Genomic DNA, 25,679 nt, shown 5'->3' with positions numbered 1-25,679 from the left:
CACAGATTGGGCACAGACAGGGCACAGACAGGGCACAGACAGTCACAGACTGAGCACAGACAGGGCACAGACAGGACACAGACTGCGCTTAGACAGGGCACAGACAGGGCACAGACTGAGCACAGATAGGGCACAGACTATGCAGAGACAGGATATAGACTAAGCACAGACAGGGCACAGACTGAGCACAGAGAGGGCACAGACTGAGCACAGACAGCGCACAGACAGAGCGCAGACTGAGCACAGAGAGGGCACGGACTGAGGACAGATAGGGCACAGACTAAGCATAGACAGGACACAGACTAAGCACAGACGGGACACAGACTGGTATAGACTGAGCAGGCAAGACACAGACAGGGCACAGACTGAGCACAGACAGTGCACAGCCAGAGCACAGACAGCGCACAGACTGAGCACAGACAGGGCATTGACAGTGCGCAGATTGAGCACAGACAGGGCACAGACAGAGCACAGACTGAGCACAGAGAGGGCACAGACTGAGCACAGACAGCGCACAGACTGAGCGCAGACTGAGTGCAGACTGAGCACAGACTGAGCACAGACAGGGCACAGACAGGGCACAGATTGAGCACAGACAGAGCACAGACTGAGCACAGACAGGGCATAGATTGAGCAAAGACAGCGCGCAGACAGAGCGCAGACTGAGCGCAGACTGAGCACAGACTGAACGCAGACTGAGCACAGACAAGGAACAGAAAGGGCACAGACTGAGCACAGACAGGGCGCAGATTAAGCACAGACAGAGCACAGACTGAGCACAGACAGGGCACAGACTGAGCACAGACAGCGCACAGACAGAGCGCAGACTGAGCGCAGACTGAGCACAGACTGAACGCAGACTGAGCACAGACAGGGAACAGACAGGGCACAGACTGAACACAGACAGGGCGCAGACAGGCACAGACAGGACACAGTCTGGGCACAGACTGAGCGCAGAGAGGGCGCATACAGGGAACAGACAGGGCACAGACAGTGCACAGACAGAGCACAGACAGGGCACAGAATGAGCACAGACAGGTCACAGACAGGACAGAGACAGGCACAGACAGAGCACACACAGGGCACAGATAGGGCACAGGTAGGACACAGACAGGGCACAAACTGTGCACACATGGCACAGAGTGATCGCAGCGAAGGCACAGACAGGGCACCGACTGAGCACAGACAGTGGACAGATAGGTAGAGACAGGGCACAGACCGGGCATTGACAGGGTGCAGACAGGACACAGACAGGGCACAGACTGAGCACAGAGAGGGCCCAGACAGGGCACAGACAGGACAAAGACAGGCACAGACTGAGCAGAGACTGAGTATTGACGTGGCACAGACTGAGCTCAGACAGGGCACAGACTGAGCACAGACAGGGCACAGACAGGGCACAGACTGAGCACAGACAAGGCACAGACAGGGCACAGACTGGGCACGGACAGGGCACAGATTGAGCACGGCCAGGGTATGCACAGGGTACAGGGAGGGCACAGACTGAGCGCAGGCAGTGCACAGACCGGGCATGGATAGGGCACAGACTGAGCACAGACAGGGCACAGACTTGTCACAGACTGAGCGCAGACAGGCACAGACAGGGCACAGACTGAGCACAGATAGGGCACAGAATATGCACAGACAGGACATAGACTAAGCATAGACAGAACACAGACTGGGTATAGACTGAGCAGGCAAGACACAGACAGGGCACAGACTGAGCACAGACAGCGCACAGACAGCGCACAGACAGAGCACAGACAGAGCACAGACTGAGCACAGACAGGGTACAGACAGGGCGCAGATTGAGCACAGACAGGGCACAGACAGAGCACAGACTGAGCACAGAAAGGGCACAGACTGAGAACAGACAGCGCACAGACAGGGCACAGATTGAGCACAGACAGAGCACAGACTGAGCACAGACAGCGCACAGACAGAGCACAGACAGAGCACAGACTGAGCACAGACAGGGCACAGACAGGGCACAGACAGAGCACAGACTGAGCACAGACTGAGCACAGACAGGGCACAGACAGGGCACAGACAGAGCACAGACAGAGCACAGACAGCGCATAGACAGGGAACAGGCTGAGCACAGACAGAGTACAGACAGGGCACAGACTGAGCACAGACAGGTCACAGATTGAGCACAGGCAGGACAAAGATAGGGTACAGACAGGACCCAGAGCGGGAATAGGCAGGACACAGACTGGCACAGAGAGTGCAAAGACTGAGAACAGACAGGGCACAGACAGGGAACCGACCGGGCATGGACAAGGCACAGACTGAGCACAGACCGGGCACAGGCAGAGCTGAGACTGCACATAGACTGAGCACAGACAGGGCACAGACAGGGCACAGACAGGGCACAGACTGAGCACAGACAGTGCACAGACAGGTAAAAACTGAGCACAGACAGTGCACAGACAGGGCACAGACTGAGTACAGATTGGGCACAGACAAAGCACAGACAGGACACAGACTGGGCATAGACTGAGCAGACAGGACACAGACAGGGAACAGACTGAGCACAGACAGAGCGCAGACTGAGCACAGACAGGGCACAGACAGCGCACAGACAGAGCACAGACTGAGCACAGACAGAACACAGACTGAGCACAGACTGAGCACAGACTGAGCACAGACAGCGCATAGAGCACAGACAGAGCACAGACAGCGCACAGACACAGCACAGACAGAGCACAGACTGAGCACAGACAGCGCACAGACAGAGCACAGACAGAGCACAGACAGAGCACAGACTGAGCACAGACTGAGCACAGACAGTGCACAGACAGTGCACAGACTGAGTACAGATAGGGCACAGACAAAGCACAGACAGGACACAGACAGGGCGCAGGCAGGACACAGACAGGGCGCAGGCAGGACACAGACAGGACATAGACAGGGCACAGTCTGAGCACAGACAGTGCACAGACTGAGCACAGACAGAGCACGGATAGGGCACAGACTGAGCGCAGACTGGGCGCAGACAGGGCGCAGACAGGGCGCAGGCAGAACACGGACAGAGCGCAGGCAGGACACAGACAGGACACAGACAGGGCACAGACTGAGCACAGACTGAGCACAGACAGAGCACGGATAGGGCACAGACTGAGCGCAGACTGGGCGCAGACAGGGCAAGACAGGGCACAGACTGGGCACAGACTGGGCAGGAAAGGGCACAGACAGGGCACAGACTGAGCAAAGACAGGACACAGACTGGGTATAGACTGAGCAGGCAAGACACAGACAGGGCACAGACTGAGCACAGACAGTGCACAGACAGAGCACAGACTGAGCACAGACAGGGCACAGACTGAGCAGAGACAGGGCACAGACAGGGCACAGACAGGACACAGACAGGTCACAGAGCGTAGACTGAGCACAGACAGGGCATAGACTGGGCACATACATGGCACAGACTGAGCGCAAACAGGGCACAGACAGGGACAGACAGAGCACAGACTGGGCACAGACAGGGCACAGACTGAGCGCAGAGAGGGCGCAGACAGGGAACAGACACGGCACAGACTGAGCATAGACAGGGCACAGACTGAGCACAGACAGGGCACAGACTGAGCACAGACAGAGCACAGACAGAGCACAGACAGAGCACAGACAGAGCACAGACTGAGCACAGACTGAGCAGAGACAGCACACAGACAGGACACAGTCTGGGCATAGACTGAGCAGACAGGGCAAAGAGAGGTCACAGACTGAGCACAGACTGAGCACAGAAAGGGCACAGATTGAGCACAGACAGAGCACAGACTGAGCACAGACAGGGCACAGACAGCGCACAGATTGAGCACAGACAGAGCACAGACTGAGCACAGACAGGGCACAGACAGCGCACAGACAGAGCACAGACTGAACACAGACTGAGCACAGACTGAGCACAGACTGAGCACGGACAGCGCACAGACAGAGCACAGACAGAGCACAGACAGCGCACAGACAGGGCACAGACAGAGCACAGACTGAGCACATACAGCGCACAGACAGAGCACAGACAGAGCACAGACAGAGCACAGACTGAGCACAGACAGTGCACAGACAGTGCACAGACTGAGTACAGATAGGGCACAGACAAAGCACAGACAGGACACAGACAGGGCGCAGGCAGGACACAGACAGGGCGCAGGCAGGACACAGACAGGACATAGACAGGGCACAGTCTGAGCACAGACAGTGCACAGACTGAGCACAGACAGAGCACGGATAGGGCACAGACTGAGCGCAGACTGGGCGCAGACAGGGCGCAGGCAGAACACGGACAGTGCGCAGGCAGGACACAGACAGGACACAGACAGGGCACAGACTGAGCACAGACTGAGCACAGACAGAGCACGGATAGGGCACAGACTGAGCGCAGACTGGGCGCAGACAGGGCAAGACAGGGCACAGACTGGGCACAGACTGGGCAGGAAAGGGCACAGACAGGGCACAGACTGAGCGAAGGCAGTGCACAGACCGGGCATGGATAGGGCACAGACTGAGCACAGACAGGGCACAGACTTGTCACAGACTGAGCGCAGACAGGCACAGACAGGGCACAGACTGAGCACAGATAGGGCACAGACTATGAACAGACAGGACACAGACTGGGTATAGACTGAGCAGACAAGACACAGACAGGGCACAGACTGAGCACAGACAGTGCACAGACAGAGAACAGACTGAGCACAGAGAGGGCACAGACTGAGCACAGACAGGTCACAGATTGAGCACAGGCAGGACAAAGATAGGGTACAGACAGGACCCAGAGCGGGAATAGGCAGGACACAGACTGGCACAGAGAGTGCAAAGACTGAGAACAGACAGGGCACAGACAGGGAACCGACCGGGCATGGACAAGGCACAGACTGAGCACAGACCGGGCACAGACAGAGCTGAGACTGCACATAGACTGAGCACAGCCAGGTCACAGACAGGGCACAGACAGGGCACAGACAGGGCACAGACTGAGCACAGACAGTGCACAGACAGGTAAAAACTGAGCACAGACAGTGCACAGACAGGGCACAGACTGAGTACAGATTGGGCACAGACAGGACACAGACTGGGCATAGACTGAGCAGACAGGACACAGACAGGGAACAGACTGAGCACAGACAGAGCACAGACAGAGCACAGACAGAGCATAGACTGAGCACAGACAGCACACAGACAGGACACAGTCTGGGCATAGACTGAGCAGACAGGGCAAAGAGAGGTCACAGACTGAGCACAGACAGCGCACAGACAGAGCGCAGACTGAGCACAGACTGAGCACAGAGAGGGCACAGACTGAATGCAGACTGAGCACAGACAGGGCACAGACTGAGCACAGAAAGGGCACAGATTGAGCACAGACAGAGCACAGACTGAGCACAGACAGGGCACAGACAGCGCACAGATTGAGCACAGACAGAGCACAGACTGAGCACAGACAGGGCACAGACAGCGCACAGACAGCGCACAGACAGAGCACAGACAGCGCACAGACAGAGCACAGACTGAGCACAGACAGCGCACAGACAGAGCACAGACAGAGCACAGACAGAGCACAGACTGAGCACAGACTGAGCACAGACAGTGCACAGACAGTGCACAGACTGAGTACAGATAGGGCACAGACAAAGCACAGACAGGACACAGACAGGGCGCAGGCAGGACACAGACAGGGCGCAGGCAGGACACAGACAGGACATAGACAGGGCACAGTCTGAGCACAGACAGTGCACAGACTGAGCACAGACAGAGCACGGATAGGGCACAGACTGAGCGCAGACTGGGCGCAGACAGGACGCAGGCAGAACACGGACAGAGCGCAGGCAGGACACAGACAGGACACAGACAGGGCACAGACTGAGCACAGACTGAGCACAGACAGAGCACGGATAGGGCACAGACTGAGCGCAGACTGGGCGCAGACAGGGCAAGACAGGGCACAGACTGGGCACAGACTGGGCAGGAAAGGGCACAGACAGGGCACAGACTGAGCGAAGGCAGTGCACAGACCGGGCATGGATAGGGCACAGACTGAGCACAGACAGGGCACAGACTTGTCACAGACTGAGCGCAGACAGGCACAGACAGGGCACAGACTGAGCACAGATAGGGCACAGACTATGAACAGACAGGACACAGACTGGGTATAGACTGAGCAGACAAGACACAGACAGGGCACAGACTGAGCACAGACAGTGCACAGACAGAGAACACACTGAGCACAGAGAGGGCACAGACTGAGCACAGATAGGGCACAGACTAAGCACAGACAGGACACAGACTGGGTATAGACTGAGCAGGCAAGACACAGACAGGTCACAGACTGAGCACAGACAGCGCACAGACAGAGCGCAGACTGAGCACAGACTGAGCACAGAGAGGGCACAGACTGAATGCAGACTGAGCACAGACAGGGCACAGACTGAGCACAGAAAGGGCACAGATTGAGCACAGACAGAGCACAGACTGAGCACAGACAGGGCACAGACAGCGCACAGATTGAGCACAGACAGAGCACAGACTGAGCACAGACAGGGCACAGACAGCGCACAGACAGCGCACAGACAGAGCACAGACTGAGCACAGACAGAACACAGACTGAGCACAGACTGAGCACAGACTGAGCACAGACAGCGCACAGACAGAGCACAGACAGAGCACAGACAGCGCACAGACAGGGCACAGACAGAGCACAGACTGAGCACAGACAGCGCACAGACAGAGCACAGACAGAGCACAGACAGAGCACAGACTGAGCACAGACTGAGCACAGACAGTGCACAGACAGTGCACAGACTGAGTACAGATAGGGCACAGACAAAGCACAGACAGGACACAGACAGGGCGCAGGCAGGACACAGACAGGGCGCAGGCAGGACACGGACAGGACATAGACAGGGCACAGTCTGAGCACAGACAGTGCACAGACTGAGCACAGACAGAGCACGGATAGGGCACAGACTGAGCGCAGACTGGGCGCAGACAGGGCGCAGGCAGAACACGGACAGAGCGCAGGCAGGACACAGACAGGACACAGACAGGGCACAGACTGAGCACAGACTGAGCACAGACAGAGCACGGATAGGGCACAGACTGAGCGCAGACTGGGCGCAGACAGGGCAAGACAGGGCACAGACTGGGCACAGACTGGGCAGGAAAGGGCACAGACAGGGCACAGACTGAGCGAAGGCAGTGCACAGACCGGGCATGGATAGGGCACAGACTGAGCACAGACAGGGCACAGACTTGTCACAGACTGAGCGCAGACAGGCACAGACAGGGCACAGACTGAGCACAGATAGGGCACAGACTATGAACAGACAGGACACAGACTGGGTATAGACTGAGCAGACAAGACACAGACAGGGCACAGACTGAGCACAGACAGTGCACAGACAGAGAACAGACTGAGCACAGAGAGGGCACAGACTGAGCACAGATAGGGCACAGACTAAGCACAGACAGGACACAGACTGGGTATAGACTGAGCAGGCAAGACACAGACAGGGCACAGACTGAGCACAGACAGTGCACAGACAGAGCACAGACAGAGCACAGACTGAGCACAGACAGGGCACAGATTGAGCACAGACAGGGCACAACAGAGCACAGACAGTGCACAGACAGGGCGCTGACCGGGCACAGAGCACAGACAGGGCACAGACTGAGCAGAGACAGGGCACAGACAGGGCACAGACAGGACACAGACAGGTCACAGAGCGTAGACTGAGCACAGACAGGGCATAGACTGGGCATATACACGGCACAGACTGAGCGCAAACAGGGCACAGACAGGGACAGACGGAGCACAGACTGGGCACAGACAGGGCACAGACTGAGCGCAGAGAGGGCGCAGACATGGAACAGACACGGCACAGACTGAGCATAGACAGGGCACAGACTGAGCACAGACAGGGCACAGACTGGGTATAGACTGAGCAGGCAAGACACAGACAGGGCACAGACTGAGCACAGACAGTGCACAGACAGAGCACAGACTGAGCACAGACAGGGCACAGATTGAGCACAGACAGGGCACAACAGAGCACAGACAGTGCACAGACAGGGCGCTGACCGGGCACAGAGCACAGACAGGGCACAGACTGAGCAGAGACAGGGCACAGACAGGGCACAGACAGGACACAGACAGGTCACAGAGCGTAGACTGAGCACAGACAGGGCATAGACTGGGCACATACACGGCACAGACTGAGCGCAAACAGGGCACAGACAGGGACAGACAGAGCACAGACTGGGCACAGACAGGGCACAGACTGAGCGCAGAGAGGGCGCAGACAGGGAACAGACACGGCACAGACTGAGCATAGACAGGGCACAGACTGAGCACAGACAGGGCACAGACTGAGCACAGACAGAGCACAGACAGAGCACAGACAGAGCACAGACAGAGCACAGACTGAGCACAGACAGGGCACAGACAGGACACAGACTGCGCTTAGACAGGGCACAGATAGGGCAGAGACAGGCACAGACTGAGCACAGACAGAGCACAGATAGAGCACACACAGGGCACAGACAGGGCACAGATAGAACACAGACAGGGCACTGACTGCGCACACAAGGCACAGACTGAGCACAGCGAAGGCGCATACAAGGCACACACTGCGCACCAACTGAGCACAGAGAGGGCACAGACTGAGCACAGACAGGGGACAGACTGAGCACAGACAGTGCACAGACAGAGAACAGATTGAGCACAGAGAGGGCACAGACTGAGGACAGATAGGGCACAGACTAAGCACAGACAGGACACAGACTAAGCACAGACAGGACACAGACTGGGTATAGACTGAGCAGGCAAGACACAGACAGGGCACAGACTGAGCACAGACAGAGCACAGACAGAGCACAGACAGGGCACAGACAGGGCGCAGATTGAGCACAGACAGGGCACAGACAGAGCACAGACTGAGCACAGACAGGGCACAGACTGAGCACAGACAGCGCACAGACAGAGCACAGACAGAGCACAGACTGAGCACAGAAAGGGCGCAGACAGGGCACAGATTGAGCACAGACAGAGCACAGACTGAGCACCGACAGGGCACAGACAGAGCACAGACAGAGCACAGACTGAGCACAGACAGGGCACAGACAGGGCACAGACAGAGCACAGACTGAGCACAGACAGCGCACAGACAGAGCACAGACAGAGCACAGACTGAGCACAGACAGGGCACAGACTGAGCACAGACAGCGCACAGACAGAGCACAGACAGGGCACAGACAGAGCACAGACAGGACACAGACAGGTCACAGAGTGTAGACTGAGCACAGACAGGGCATAGACTGGGCACATACATGGCACAGACTGAGCGCAAACAGAGCACAGACAGGGACAGACAGAGCACAGATTGGGCACAGACAGGGCACAGACAGGGCAGAGACAGGCACAGACTGAGCACAGACAGAGCACAGACAGAGCACGGACAGGGCACAGGAAGGGCACAGACAGAGCGCAGACTGAGCACAGACTGAGCACAGAGAGGGCACAGACTGAACGCAGACTGAGCACAGACAGGGAATAGACAGAGCACAGACTGAGCACCGACAGGGCACAGACAGAGCACAGACTGAGCACAGACAGGGCACAGACAGGGCACAGACAGAGCACAGACTGAGGACAGACAGCGCACAGACAGAGCACAGACAGAGCACAGACTGAGCACAGACAGGGCACAGACTGAGCACAGACAGCGCACAGACAGAGCACAGACAGGGCACAGACAGAGCACAGACAGGACACAGACAGGTCACAGAGTGTAGACTGAGCACAGACAGGGCATAGACTGGGCACATACATGGCACAGACTGAGCGCAAACAGAGCACAGACAGGGACAGACAGAGCACAGATTGGGCACAGACAGGGCACAGACAGGGCAGAGACAGGCACAGACTGAGCACAGACAGAGCACAGACAGAGCACGGACAGGGCACAGGAAGGGCACAGACAGAGCGCAGACTGAGCACAGACTGAGCACAGAGAGGGCACAGACTGAACGCAGACTGAGCACAGACAGGGAATAGACAGGGCACAGACTGAGCACAGACAGGGCACAGACAGTCACAGACAGGACATAGTCTGGGCACAGACTGAGCGCAGAAAGGGCGCAGACAGGGAACAGACAGGGCACAGACTGAGCACAGACAGAGCACAGACAGGGCACAGACTGAGCACAGGCAGGACAAAGATAGGATACAGACAGGACCCAGAGCGGGAATAGGCAGTACACAGACTGGCACAGAGAGGGCAAAGACTGAGAACAGACAGGGCACAGACAGGGAACAGACCGGGCATGGACAAGGCACAGACTGAGCACAGACTGGGCACAGACAGAGCTGAGACTGCACATAGCCTGAGCACAGACAGGTCACAGACAGGGCACAGACAGGGCACAGACAGGGCACAGACTGAGCACAGACAGGTAAAAACTGAGCACAGACAGTGCACAGACAGGGCACAGACTGAGTACAGATAGGGCACAGACAGGGAACAGACAGGTAAAAACTGAGCACAGACAGTGCACAGACAGGGCACAGACTGAGTACAGATAGGGCACAGACAGGGAACAGACCGGGCATGGACAAGGCACAGACTGAGCACAGAGAGGGCACAGACAGGGCACAGACAGAGCTGAGACTGCACACAGACTGAGCACAGACAGGGCACAGACTGAGCACAGACAGTGCACAGACAGTGCACAGACAGGCACAGACTGAGTACAGATAGGGCACAGAAAAAGCACAGTCAGGACACAGACTGCACACAGACAGAGCACGGACAGGGCACAGACTGAGCGCAGACTGGGCGCAGACGGGGCATAGACAGGGCAAGACAGGGCACAGACTGGGCACGTCAGGGCACAGGCAGGGCACAGACTGAGCGCAGGCAGTGCACAGACCGGGCATGGATAGGGCACAGACTGAGCACAGACAGGGCACAGACTTGTCACAGTCTGAGCGCAGACAGGGCACAGACTGAGCACAGATAGGGCACAGACTATGCACAGACAGGACACAGACTAAGCACAGACAGGAAACAGACTGGGTATAGACTGAGCAGACAAGACACAGACAGGGCACAGACTGAGCACAGACAGTGCACAGACAGAGAACAGACTGAGCACAGAGAGGGCACAGACTGAGCACAGATAGGGCACAGACTAAGCACAGACAGGACACAGACTGGGTATAGACTGAGCAGGCAAGACACAGACAGGGCAGAGATTGAGCACAGACAGGGCACAGACAGGGCGCTGACAGGGCACAGAGCACAGACAGGGCACAGACTGAGCAGAGACAGGGCACAGACAGGGCACAGACAGGTCACAGAGCGTAGACTGAGCACAGACAGGGCTTAATACTGGGCACATCCATGGCACAGACTGAGCGCAAACAGGGCACAGACAGAGACAGACAGAGCACAGATTGGGCACAAACAGGGCACAGAAAGGGCACAGACTGAGCGCAGACAAGGCACAGACAGAGACAGACAGAGCACAGATTGGGCACAAACAGGGCACAGACTGAGCACAGAGAGGGCACATACAGGGAACAGACACGGCACAGACTGAGCATAGACAGGGCACAGACTGAGCACAGACAGGGCACAGACAGAGCACAGAGCACCGACTGAGCACAGCCAGTTCACAGACAGGCAGACAGGACACAGGCAGGGCAGAGACTGAGCACAGACAGAGCACAGACTGAGCGCAGACAGAGCACAGGCTGAGCGCAGACAGAGTGCAGACAAGGCATAGACAGGGCAAGACAGGGCACAGACTGGTCACAGACTAAGCATGGACAGGCACGGACTGAGCGCAGACAGTGCACAGACCGGGCATGGATAGGGCACAGACTGAGCACAGACAGGCACAGACTGAGCACAGACAGGCACAGACAGGGCACAGACTGAGCACAGATAGGGTACAGACTCAGCACAGACAGTCACAGACTAAGCACAGACAAGGCACAGACAGGGCACTGACAGGGCACAGATTGGGCACAGACAGGGCACAGACAAGGCGCTGACAGGGCACAGACAGAGCACAGACAGGGCACAGACTGAGCACAGACTGAGCACAGACAGGGCACAGACAGGGCACAGACAGGATACAGACAGGACACAGACAGGACACAGACAAGACACATACATGGCACAGACTGAGCGCAAACAGGGCACAGACCGGGACAGACAGAGTACAGACTGGGCATAGACTGGGCACATACATGGCACAGACTGAGCGCAAACAGGACAAAGAGAGGGACAGACAGAGCACAGACTGGGCACAGGCAGGGCACAGACACGGCACAGAAAAGACACAGACTGAGCGCAGAGAGGGCACAGACAGGGAACAGACACGGCACAGACTGAGCACAGACAGGGCACAAACTGAGCACAGACAGAGCACAGACAGGGCACAGACAGAGCACAGAGCACCGACTGAGCACAGCCAGTTCACAGACAGGCAGACAGGACACAGACAGGGCATAGACAGAGCACAGACTGAGCACAGACTGAGCACAGACAGGGCACAGACAGGGCAGAGACAGGCACAGACTGAGCACACACAGGGCACAGCCAAGGCACAGGTAGGACACAGACAGGTCAGAGACAGAGCATAGACTGAGCGCAGACAGGGAACAGACAGGACACAGACAGGACACAGACAGGTCACAGACAGAGCCTAGACTGAGCGCAGACAGGGCATAGACTGGGCACATACATGGCACAGACTGAGCACAAACAGGGCACAGACAGGGACAGGCAGAGCACAGACTGGGCACAGACAGGGAACAGACACGACACAGACAGAGCACAGACAGGGCACAGACAGAGCACAGAGCACCGACTGAGCACAGCCAGTTCACAGACAGGCAGACAGGACATAGACAGGGCATAGACAGAGTGCAGACTGAGCACAGACAGGACACAGACTGCGCTTAGACAGGGCACAGACAGGGCAGAGACAGGCATAGACTGAGCACAGACAGAGCACACACAGAGCATACACAGGGCACAGACAGGGCACAGGTAGGACACAGACAGGGCATAGATTGCGCACACAAGGCACAGACTGAGCGCAGCGAAGGCGCAGACAAGGCACAGACGGGGCATAGACTGAGCAGACAGGGCACAGACAGGGCACAGACTGAGCACAGACAGCGCACAGACAGAGCGCAGACTGAGCACAGACTGAGCACAGACAGGACACGGACTGAACGCAGACTGAGCACAGACAGGGAACAGACAGGGCACAGACTGAGAACAGACAGGGCGCAGACAGGCACAGACAGGACACAGAATGGGTACAGACTGAGCGCAGAGAGGGCGCAGACATGGAACAGACAGTGCACAGACTGAATACAGACAGCGCACAGAGCGCAGACTGAGCACATACAGGGCACAGGAAGGACACAGACAGGGCACAGACTGCACACACAAGGCACAGACTGAGCTCAGCGAAGGCACAGACAGGACACCGACTGAGCACAGAGGGGGCACAGACTGAGCACAGACAGGGGACAGATAGGGTAGAGACAGGGCACAGACAGGGCACAGACAGGGCATCGACAGGGTGCAGACAGAACACAGACTAAGCACAGAGAGGGCCCAGACAGGGCAGAGACAGGACAAAGACAGGCACAGACTGAGCAGAGACTGAGTACTGACAGGGCACAGACAGGGCACAGACAGGGCACAGACAGGGCATAGACTGAACGCAGACAGGGCGCAGACAGGGCACAGACTGTGCACAGACAGAGCACAGACTGAGCACAGACTGAGCACAGACTGAGCACAGATAGGGCAAAGACAGAGCACAGAATGGGCACTGACTGGCCACAGACAGGGCGCAGACTGGGCACAGACAGAGCACAGACTGAGCACAGACAGGGCACAGACAGGACACAGACTGCGCACAGACAGGGCACAGACAGAGCAGAGACAGGACACAGGCTGGGCACAGAGAGGGCCCAGACAGGGCAGAGACTGGGCACGACTGAGCACAGACAGGGCACAGACAGGACACAGCCAGAACACAGACAGGGCACAGACTGGGCACTGACTGGCTACAGACAGGGCACAGATAGGGCACAGACTGGGCACAGACTGGCTACAGACGGGGAAAAAAGGGCACAGACTGGGCACAGACAGAGTCCAGACTGATCACAGACAGGGCAAAGGCAGGACACAGACTGCGCACAGACAGGGCACAGAAAGGGCAGAGACAGGGCACAGACAGGGCACAGACTGAGCTGAGACAGGAAACAGACAGGAAACAGACAGGACACAGTCAGGGCACAGACAGACAAGGCACAGTTAGGGCACAGCTGGGACAAAGACAGAGCAAAGACAGGGCACAGACTGAACACAAACAGTTCACAGACTGAGCACAGACAGGGCACAGACAGGACACAGCAGGGCACAAACAGGGCACAGACAGCACACAGACAGCACAGACAGTGCATAGACAGGACAGAGATAGGACACAGACAGGGCACAGACTGGGCACAGACTGGACAGAGACAGGACACAGACAGGGCAAAGACTGAGCGCAGACAGGGAACAGACACGGCACAGACTGAGCACAGACAGGACAAAGATAGGATACAGACAGGACACAGACTGAGCAGACAGGGCACAGACAGGACACAGCAGGGCACAAACAGGGCACAGACAGCACAGACAGGGCATAGACAGGACAGAGATAGGACACAGACAGGGCACAGACTGGGCACAGACTTAGCACAGACAGGACACAGACAGGACACAGACAGGGCAAAGACTGAGCGCAGACAGGGAACAGACACGGCACAGACTGAGTGCCGACAGGGCACAGGCAGGGAACAGACAGGACACAGACTTGGCACAGAGAGGGAACAGATTGAGCAGAGTCAGGGCACAGACAGTGCACAGACAGGGCACAGACAGAGCACAGACAGAGCACAGACTGAGCACAGACTGAGCACAGAAAGGGCACAGACAGGGCACAGACAGGGCACAGACTGAGCTGAGACAGGAAACAGACAGGAAACAGACAGGACACAGTCAGGGCACAGACAGACAAGGCACAGTTAGGGCACAGCTGGGACAAAGACAGAACAAAGACAGGGCACAGACTGAACACAAACAGTTCACAGACTGAGCACAGACAGGACAAAGATAGGATACAGACAGGACACAAACTGAGCAGACAGGGCACAGACAGGGCACAGACGGGCACAAACAGGGCACAGACAGCACGCAGACAGCACAGACAGGGCATAGACAGGACAGAGATAGGACACAGACAGGGCACAGACTGGGCACAGACTTAGCACAGACAGGACACAGACAGGACACAGACAGGGCAAAGACTGAGTGCAGACAGGGAACAGACACAGCACAGACTGAGCTCAGACAGGACAAAGATAGGATACAGACAGGACACAGACTGAGCAGACAGGGCACAGACAGGACACAGCAGGGCACAAACAGGGCACAGACAGCACACAGACAGCACAGACAGGGCATAGACAGGACAGAGATAGGACACAGACAGGGCACAGACTTGGCACAGACTTAGCACAGACAGGACACAGACAGGACACAGACAGGGCAAAGACTGAGCGCAGACAGGGAACAGACACGGCACAGACTGAGTGCAGACAGGGCACAGGCAGAGAACAGACAGGACACAGACTTGGCACAGAGAGGGAACAGATTGAGCAGAGTCAGGGCACAGACAGTGCACAGACAGCGCGCAGACTGAACACAGACTGCGCACAGACAAGGCACACACAGAGCACAGACAGGGCACAGACAGGACACAGCCAGAACTCAGACAGGGCACAGACAGGACACAGACAGGGCACAGACAGGGCACAGACAGCGTACAGACAGGCAAAGACTGAGCACAGATAGAGCACAGACTGAGCACAGACAGGGCGCAGACAGGGCACAGACTCGTCACAGACAGGGCACAGACTGAGCACAGACAGGGCGCACAGGCACAGACAGGACACAGTCTGGACACAGACTGAGCGCAGAGAGGGCGCAGACAGGGAACAGACAGGGCACAGGCTGAGCACAGACAGGGCAAGGACAAGACACAGACTGTGCTTAGACATGGCACAGACAGGGCAGGGACAGGCACAGACGGAGCACAGACAGAGCACACACAGGGCACAGACAGGGCACAGGTAGGACACAGACAGGGCACAGACTGTGCACACAAGGCACAGACAGAGCACAGCGAAGGCGCAGACAAGGAACAGCCAGGGCACCGACTGAGCACAGAGAGGGCACAGACTGAGCACAGACAGGGGACAGATAGGGTACAGACAGGGCATCGACAGCGCACAGACTGGGCACAGACAGAGCGCAGACTGGGCACAGACAGAGCGCAGACCGAGCAAAGACTGAGCACAGACAGGACACAGACAGGACACAGACTGGGCATAGACTGAGCAGAGACTGAGTACAGACAGGGCACAGACAGAGCAAAGACAGGGCACAGACTGAGCACAGACAGGGCACAGGCTGAACGCAGACAGGGCGCAGACAGGGCACAGACTGTGCACAGATAGGGCACAGACAAGGCACAGATAGGGCACAGACAGAGCACAGAGTGGGCACTGACTGGCCACAGACAGGGCACAGAATGGGCACAGACAGAGTACAGACTGAGCACAGACAGGGCACAGACAGGACACAGACTGCGCACAGACAGGGCACAGAGAGAGCAGAGGCAGGCAGAGACAGGACACAGGCAGGGCACAGACTGAGCACAGACAGGTCACAGACTGCGCACAGACCGGGCACAGATGGCACAGACAGGGCGCAGACTGAGAACAGACAAGGCACAGACTGGGCACAGACTGAGCACAGACAGGGCACAGACAGGGCGCAGACAGGGCACAGGCTGAGCCCAAACTGAGCGCAGACAGGGCACAGACTGAGCACAGACAGGGCACAGACTGCGCACAGACCGGGCACAGATGGCACAGACAGGGCGCAGACTGAGAACAGACAAGGCACAGACTGGGCACAGACTGAGCACAGACTGAGCACAGACAGGACACAGACAGGACAAACACAGGGCACAGACAGGGCACAGACTGAGCCCAAACTGAGCGCAGACAGGGCACAGACTGAGCACAGACAGGAAACAGACAGGGCACAAACTGAGCATAGACAGGGCACAGACTGAGCACAAACAGGGCACAGACTGCGCACACAAGGCACAGACTGAACACAGACTAGCACAGACGGGGCAGAGACAGGGTACAGACTGAGCACAAACAGGGCACAGACAGAGCACAGACAGGGCACAGACTGTGCACGCAAGGCACAAAGTGAACACAGACTGAGCACAGACAGGACACAGAAATAACAGACAGGACAAAGACAGAGCACAGACTGAGCGCAGACAGGGCACAGACTGAGCATAGACAAAACACACAGGTCACAGACAGGGCACAGCCAGGACAAAGTCAAGGCACAGACAGGCCACAGACTGAGCACAGACAGGTCACAGACAGGACACAGACAGGACACAGACAGGACACAGAAAGGGCACAGACTGTGCACAGACAGGACACTGACAGGGCACAGACAGAGCTAGACAGGGCACAGACAGGGCGCAGACTGAGCGCAGACTGAGCACAGTCAGGGCACAGATAGCGCACAGACTGAGCACAGACAGGGCACAGACAGCACACAGACAGCGCACAGACAGGGCACAGACAGGACACAGACAGGGCAGAGACAGAGCACAGACAGGACACCGACAGGGCACAGACAGGATACAGACAGGACATAGACAGGACATAGACAGGACATAGACAGGGCATAGACAGGACAGAGACAGAGCACAGACAGGACACCGACAGGGCACAGACAGGATACAGACAGGACATAGACAGGACACAGACAGGGCATAGACAGGACAGAGAGAGAGCACAGACAGGAAACAGACTGAGCACAGACAGGACACCGACAAGGCACAGACAGGATACAGACAGGACATAGACAGGACCCAGACAGGGCACAGACAGGGCATAGACAGGACAGAGACAGAGCACAGACAGGACACCGACAGGGCACAGACAGGACACCGACAGGGCACAGACAGGACACATACAGGGCACAGACAGAGCCAAACAGGGCACAGACAGTGCACAGACTGACCGCAGACAGGGCACAGACTGAGCACAGACTGAGCACAGGCGGTGCAGATAGGTCACAGACAGGACACAGACAGGGCACAGACTGAGCATAGATTGAGCACAGACGGTGCACAGATAGGTCACAGACAGTACACAGACAGGACACAGACATTGCACAGACAGAGCACAGACTGGACACAGACAGGGGCACAGACTGAGAACAGACAGGGCACAGACTGAGCACAGACTGAGCACAGACGGTGCACAGATAGGTCACAGACAGGGCACAGCCAGGACAAAGTCAAGGCACAGACAGGCCACAGACTGAGCACAGACAGGTCACAGACAGGTCACAGACAGGACACAGACAGGACACAGACAGGGCACTGACAGGGCACAGACAGAGCTAGACAGGGCACAGACAGGGCGCAGACTGAGCGCAGACTGAGCACAGTCAGGGCACAGATAGCGCACAGACTGAGCACAGACAGGGCACAGACAGCGCACAGACAGCGCACAGACAGGACACAGACAGGACACAGACAGGGCAGAGACAGAGCACAGACAGGACACCGACAGGGCACAGACAGGATACAGACAGGACATAGACAGGACATAGACAGGGCACAGACAGGACAGAGAGAGAGCACAGACAGGAAACAGACTGAGCACAGACAGGACACCGACAAGGCACAGACAGGATACAGACAGGACATAGACAGGACCCAGACAGGGCACAGACAGGGCATAGACAGGACAGAGACAGAGCACAGACTGAGGGCAGACAGGGCACTGACTGAGCACAGACACAAAACAGACAGGAAACGGCCAGGGGACAGACAAGACACAGACTGAGCACAGACAGGTCACAGATAGATCACAGACAGGACACAGACAGGGCACAGACTGAGCACAGACAGGGCACAGACAGGACACAGACTGCGTGCAGACAGGGCACAGGCAGGGTACAGACTAAGCATAGACAGGGCACAGACAGGACACAGACTGGGCATAAACTGAGCAGACAGGGCACAGATAGAGCAAAGACCGAGCAGAGACTGAGCACAGACAGAGCACAGACTGAACCAGACAGATCACAGACAGGGCACAGACAGAGCAGAGATAGGGCACATATAGGGCACAGATGGGGCACAGACAGGGCACAGACAGGGCACAGACTTGGCACAGACAGGGCACAGGTGGGGCCCAGACAGGGCACAGGCAGGGCAGACAGGGCACAGACGGGGCACAGGTGGGGCACAGATAGGGCACAGACAGAGCACAGGCAGGACACAGACTGAGCACAGACAGGACATAGACTGAGCACAGAAAGGACACAGACGGGGCACAGGCAGGGCACAGACAGGACACAGACTGAGCACAGACAGGGCACAGGCGGGGCACAGATAGGGCACAGAGAGGGTACAGACAGGACACAGACAGAGCACAGGCAGGACACAGACAGGACACAGACTGAGCACAGACAGGGCACAGATAGCGCACAGACAGGGCACAGACAGGGCACAGACAGGACACAGACAGGGCACGACAGGGCACAAACTGAGCACAGACAGGGCATAGACTGAGCACAGATAGGGCACAGACAGGGCACAGACTGGGCACAGACTGAGCACAAACAGGGCACAGACTGAGCACAGACAGGCACAGACAGAGCACAGACAGAGCACAAACAGGGCACAGACAGGGCACAGACTGTGCACACAAGGCACAGAGTGAACACAGGCAGGGCACAGACATAACAGACAGGACAAAGACAGGGCACAGACTGAGCACCGACAGGGCACAGACTGAGCATAGATAGAACACACAGGTCACAGACAGGGCACAGCCAGGACAAAGACAAGGCACAGACAGGGCACAGACAGGGCACAGACTGAGCACAGACAGTGCACAGACAGGACACAGACAGGACACAGACAGGACACAGACTGTGCACAGACAAGGCATAGACAGGACACAGACAGGGCGCAGACTGAGCGCAGACTGAGCACAGTCAGGGCACAGACAGCGCACAGACAGCGCATTGCTGGTTAAAGAGGAGATTAATGCAATAGTTAGGAAGGACATTAGCTTGGATGATGTGGAATCTATATGGGTAGAGCTGCAGAACACCAAAGGGCAAAAAACATTAGTGGGAGTTGTGTACAGACCTCCAAACAGTAGTAGTGATGTTGGGGAGGGCATCAAACAGGAAATTAGGGGTGCATGCAATAAAGGTGTAGCAGTTATAATGGGTAACTTTAATATGCACATAGATTGGGCTAACCAAACGGGAAGCAATACGGTAGAGGAGGATTTCCTGGAGTGCATAAGGGATGGTTTTCTAGACCAATATGTTGAGGAACCAACTAGGGGGGGAGGCCATCTTAGACTGGGTGTTGTGTAATGAGAGAGGATTAATTAGCAATCTCGTTGTGCGAGGCCCCTTGTGGAAGAGTGACCATAATATGGTGGAATTCTGCATTAGGATGGAGAATGAAACAGTTAATTCAGAGACCATGGTCCAGAACTTAAAGAAGGGTAACTTTGAAGGTATGAGGCGTGAATTGGCTAGGATAGATTGGCGAATGATACTTAAGGGGTTGACTGTGGATGGGCAATGGCAGACATTTAGAGACCGCATGGATGAACTACAACAATTGTACATTCCTGAGTGGCGTAAAAATAAAAAAGGGAAGGTGGCTCAACCGTGGCTATCAAGGGAAATCAGGGATAGTATTAAAGCCAAGTAAGTGGCATACAAATTGGCCAGAAATAGCAGCAAACCCGGGAACTGGGAGAAATTTAGAACTCAGCAGAGGAGGACAAAGGGTTTGATTAGGGCAGGGGAAATGGAGTACGAGAAGAAGCTTGCAGGGAACATTAAGACGGATTGCAAAAGTTTCCATAGATATGTAAAGAGAAAAAGGTTAGTAAAGACAAACGTAGGTCCCCTGCAGTCAGAATCAGGGGAAGTTATAACGGGGAACAAAGAAATGGCAGACCAATTGAACAAGTACTTTGGTTCGGTATTCACTAAGGAGGACACAAACAACCTTCTGGATATAAAAGAGATCAGAGGGTCTAGTAAGGAGGAGGAACTGAGGGAAATCCTTATTAGTCGGGAAATTGTGTTGGGGAAATTGATGGGATTGAAGGCCAATAAATCCCCAGGGCCTGATGGACTGCATCCCAGAGTACTTAAGGAGGTGGCCTTGGAAATAGCGGATGCATTGACAGTCATTTTCCAACATTCCATTGACTCTGGATCAGTTCCTATCGAGTGGAGGGTAGCCAATGTAACCCCACTTTTTAAAAAAGGAGGGAGAGAGAAAACAGGGAATTATAGACCGGTCAGCCTGACATCGGTAGTGGGTAAAATGATGGAATCAATTATTAAGGATGTCATAGCAGCGCATTTGGAAAGAGGTGACATGATAGGTCCAAGTCAGCATGGATTTGTGAAAGGGAAATCATGCTTGACAAATCTTCTGGAATTTTTTGAGCATGTTTCCAGGAGAGTGGACAAGGGAGAACCAGTTGATGTGGTATATTTGGACTTGCAGAAGGCTTTCGACAAGGTCCGACACAAGAGATTAATGTGCAAAGTTAAAGCACATGGGATTGGGGGTAGTGTGCTGACATGGATTGAGAACTGGTTGTCAGACAGGAAGCATAGAGTAGGAGTAAATTGGTACTTTTCAGAATGGCAGGCAGCGACTAGTGGGGTACCGCAAGGTTCTGTGCTGGGGCCCCAGCTGTTTACATTGTACATTAATGATTTAACGAGGGGATTAAATGTAGTATCTCCAAATTTGCGGATGACACTAAGTTGGGTGGCAGTGTGAGCTGCTAGGAGGATGCTATGAGGCTGCAGAGTGACTTGGATAGGTTAGGTGAGTGGGCAAATGCATGGCAGATGAAGTATAATGTGGATAAATGTGAGGTTATCCACTTTAGTGGTAGAAACAGAGAGACAGACTATTATCTGAATGGTGACAGATTAGGAAAAGGGGAGGTGCAACGAGACCTGGGTGTCATGGTACATCAGTCATTGAAGGTTTGCATGCAGGTACAGCAGGCGGTTAAGAAAGCAAATGGCATGTTGGCCTTCATAGCGAGGGGATTTGAGTACAGGGGCAGAGAGGTGTTACTGCAGTTGTACAGGGCCTTGGTGAGGCCACACCTGGAGTATTGTGTACAGTTTTGGTCTTCTAACTTGAGGAAGGACATTCTTGCTATTGAGTGAGTGCAGCGAAGGTTCACCAGACTGATTCCCGGGATGGCGGGATTGACCTATCAAGAAAGACTGGATCAACTGGGCTTGTATTCACTAAAGTTCAGAAGAATGAGAGGGACCTCATAGAAACGTTTAAAATTCTGATGGGTTCAGACAGGTTAGATGCAGGAAGAATGTTCCCAATGTTGGGGAAGTCCAGAACCAGGGGTCACAGTCTAAGGATAAGGGGTAAGCCATTTAGGACCGAGATGAGGAGAAACTTCTTCACCCAGAGAGTGGTGAACATGTGGAATTCTCTACCACAGAAAGTTGTTGAGGCCAATTCACTTATATTCAAAAAGGAGTTAGATGAAGTCCTTACTACTAGGGGGATCAAGGGGTATGGCGAGAAAGCAGGAATGGGGTACTGAACTCATTGAATGGCGGTGCAGGCTAGAAGGGCCGAATGGCCTACTCCTGCACCTATTTTCTATGTTTCTATGTTTCTATGAGCACAGCCTGAGTACAGGCAGGGCATAGACAGGGAACAGATTGAGCACAGACAGGACACAGACAGGACACAGACAGGGCACAGACAGAGCCAGACAGGGCACAGACTGCGCAGAGACAGGGCACATACTGAGCACAGACTGAGCACAGACGGTGCACAGATAGGTCACAGACAGGACACAGAGAGGACACAGACAGTGCACAGACAGAGCACAGACTGGACACACACAGGGGCACAGATTGAGAACAGGCAGGGCACAGACTGAGCACAGACTGATCACAGACGGTGCACAGATAGGTCATAGACAGGGCACAGACTAAGCAAAGACTGAGGGCAGACAGGGCACTGACTGAGCACAGACACGAAACAGACAGGAAACGGATAGGGCACAGACAGGACACAGACTGAGCACAGACAGGGCACAGATAGGTCACAGACATGACACAGACAGGGCACAGACTGAGCACAGACAGGACACAGACTGAGCACAGACAGGACACAGACAGGGCACAGACTGAGCACAGACAGGACACAGACAGGGCACAGGCGGGGCACAGATAGGGCACAGATAGGTCACAGACAGGACCCAGACAGTGCACAGACAGAGCACAGACTGGACACACACAGGGGCACAGATTGAGAACAGGCAGGGCACAGACTGAGCCCAGACTGATCACAGACGGTGCACAGATATGTCACAGACAGGGCACAGACTGAGCAAAGACTGAGGGCAGACAGGGCACTGGCTGAGCACAGACACGAAACAGACAGGAAACGGATAGGGCACAGACAGGACACAGACTGAGCACAGACAAGGCACAGATAGGTCACAGACATGACACAGACAGGGCACAGACTGAGCACAGACAGGGCACAGACAGGGCACAGACAGGACACAGACTGGGCAGAGACTGAGCAGACAGTGCACAGACTGAGCACAGGCAGAGCACAGACAGGGCACAGGCAGGGCACAGACTGAGCAGAGACTGAGCACAGACAGGGCACAGACTGAACCAGACAGGTCACAGACTGGGCACAGGCAGGGCACAGACTGAGCAGAGATAGGGCACAGATGGGGCACAGACAGGGCACAGACAGGGCACAGACTGGGCACAGACTGGGCACAGACAGGGCACAGACAGGGCACAGGCAGGGCACAGGCAGGACACAGACTGAGCACAGACAGGACACAGACAGGGCACAGACTGAGCACAGACAGGACATAGACATGGCACAGGCGGGGCACAGATAGGGCACAGATTGGGCACAGACAGAGCACAGGCAGGACACAGACAGGACACAGACAGGACACAGACAGTGCACAGACAGAGCACAGACTGGACACAGACAGGGGCACAGATTGAGAACAGACAGGGCACAAGCTGAGCACAGACTGAGCACAGACGTTGCACAGATAGGTCACAGACAGGGCACAGACTGAGCAAAGACTGAGGGCAGACAGGGCACTGACTGAGCGCAGACACGAAACAGACAGGAAATGGACAGGGCACAGACAGGACACAGACTGAGCACAGACAGGGCACAGATAGGTCACAGACATGACACAGACAGGGCACAGACTGAGCACAGACAGGGCACAGACAGGACACAGACTGAATGCAGAGAGGGCACAGGCAGGTTACAGACTAAGCATAGACAGGGCACAGACAGGACACAGACAGGACACAGACTGGGCATAGACTGAGCAGACAGTGCACAGACTGAGCACAGACGGGGCACAGACTGAGCAGAGATAGAGCACAGACAGGGCACAGTTGGGGCACAGACAGGGCACAGACTGGGCACAGACAGGGCACAGGTGGAGCCCAGACAGGACACAGACGGGACACAGACAGGGCACAGACGGGGCACAGGCGGGGCACAGATAGGGCACAGACAGGGCACAGACTGAGCACAGACAGGACACAGACTGAGCACAGACAGGACACAGACAGGGCACAGACAGGATACAGACGGGGCATAGATAGGACACAGACAGGACACAGACGGGGCACAGATAAGACACAGACGGGGCACAGATAAGACACAGACGGGGCACAGACAGGACACAGACGGGGCACAGATAGGACACAGACTGAGCACAGACAGGACACAGGCGGGGCACAGATAAGACACAGACGGGGCACAGACAGGACACAGACGGGGCAGACAGGACACAGACAAGACACAGACGGGGCACAGACAGGACACAGACGGGGCACAGATAAGACACAGACGGGGCACAGACAGGACACAGACAGGGCACAGGCGGGGCACAGACAGGGCACAGGCGGGGTGAGGCCCTGGTTTCACCTCATCATTCTGAGGGTGAAGACTAATGCAAATATTGAAGATGGAGCGGACGTGCTGGGGATTCAGAAGCTGGTTCAGACCGTGCCCCACCCCACCTGAAATGTTAACTCTGTTTCTATCCCCACAGACACTGAGCTGCTGAATGTTTCCAATGTTTTCTGTTTTTATTCCTTGATGTTTGGCTGTTTGATACAAAGTATGCCAACAGTGAAAGCCTTGGATCAGTGTTTGAACAGTGCTCGTGCAGGTAGCTGTTTGGGAGAGAAGATGAGCGGGTGGATTGACAACTCATTGCTGTGGGGCTGGGGTTAGTGCAATAGTGATGATAGTCACCAGTGGTTGCAGGTTGTAGTGCTGACACAGCCAGCATTTGCAGACTGACACTGATGCAAGTGTTGGAATGTTTAGCCCCCAGTGTGGTGGACATGCCGGACTGAGACCTCGCAGGAATGCTGGAAAAG

The 25,679-nt window shown here is 55.7% G+C and overlaps 1 protein-coding gene across 2 annotated transcripts in view; it reads right to left on the bottom strand.

The window, feature by feature from the left end:
- LOC139234009 (1-phosphatidylinositol 4,5-bisphosphate phosphodiesterase delta-3-like) overlaps nucleotides 1-25,679 on the bottom strand; it is a 355,874-nt gene that overhangs the window by 144,815 nt on the left and 185,380 nt on the right. The window lies entirely within an intron of this gene.

This window comes from Pristiophorus japonicus, chromosome 21 (assembly GCF_044704955.1).
Source record: "Pristiophorus japonicus isolate sPriJap1 chromosome 21, sPriJap1.hap1, whole genome shotgun sequence".
Lineage (NCBI taxonomy): Eukaryota > Metazoa > Chordata > Chondrichthyes > Pristiophoridae > Pristiophorus > Pristiophorus japonicus.
This window is presented reverse-complemented; position numbering and strand designations above follow the sequence as displayed.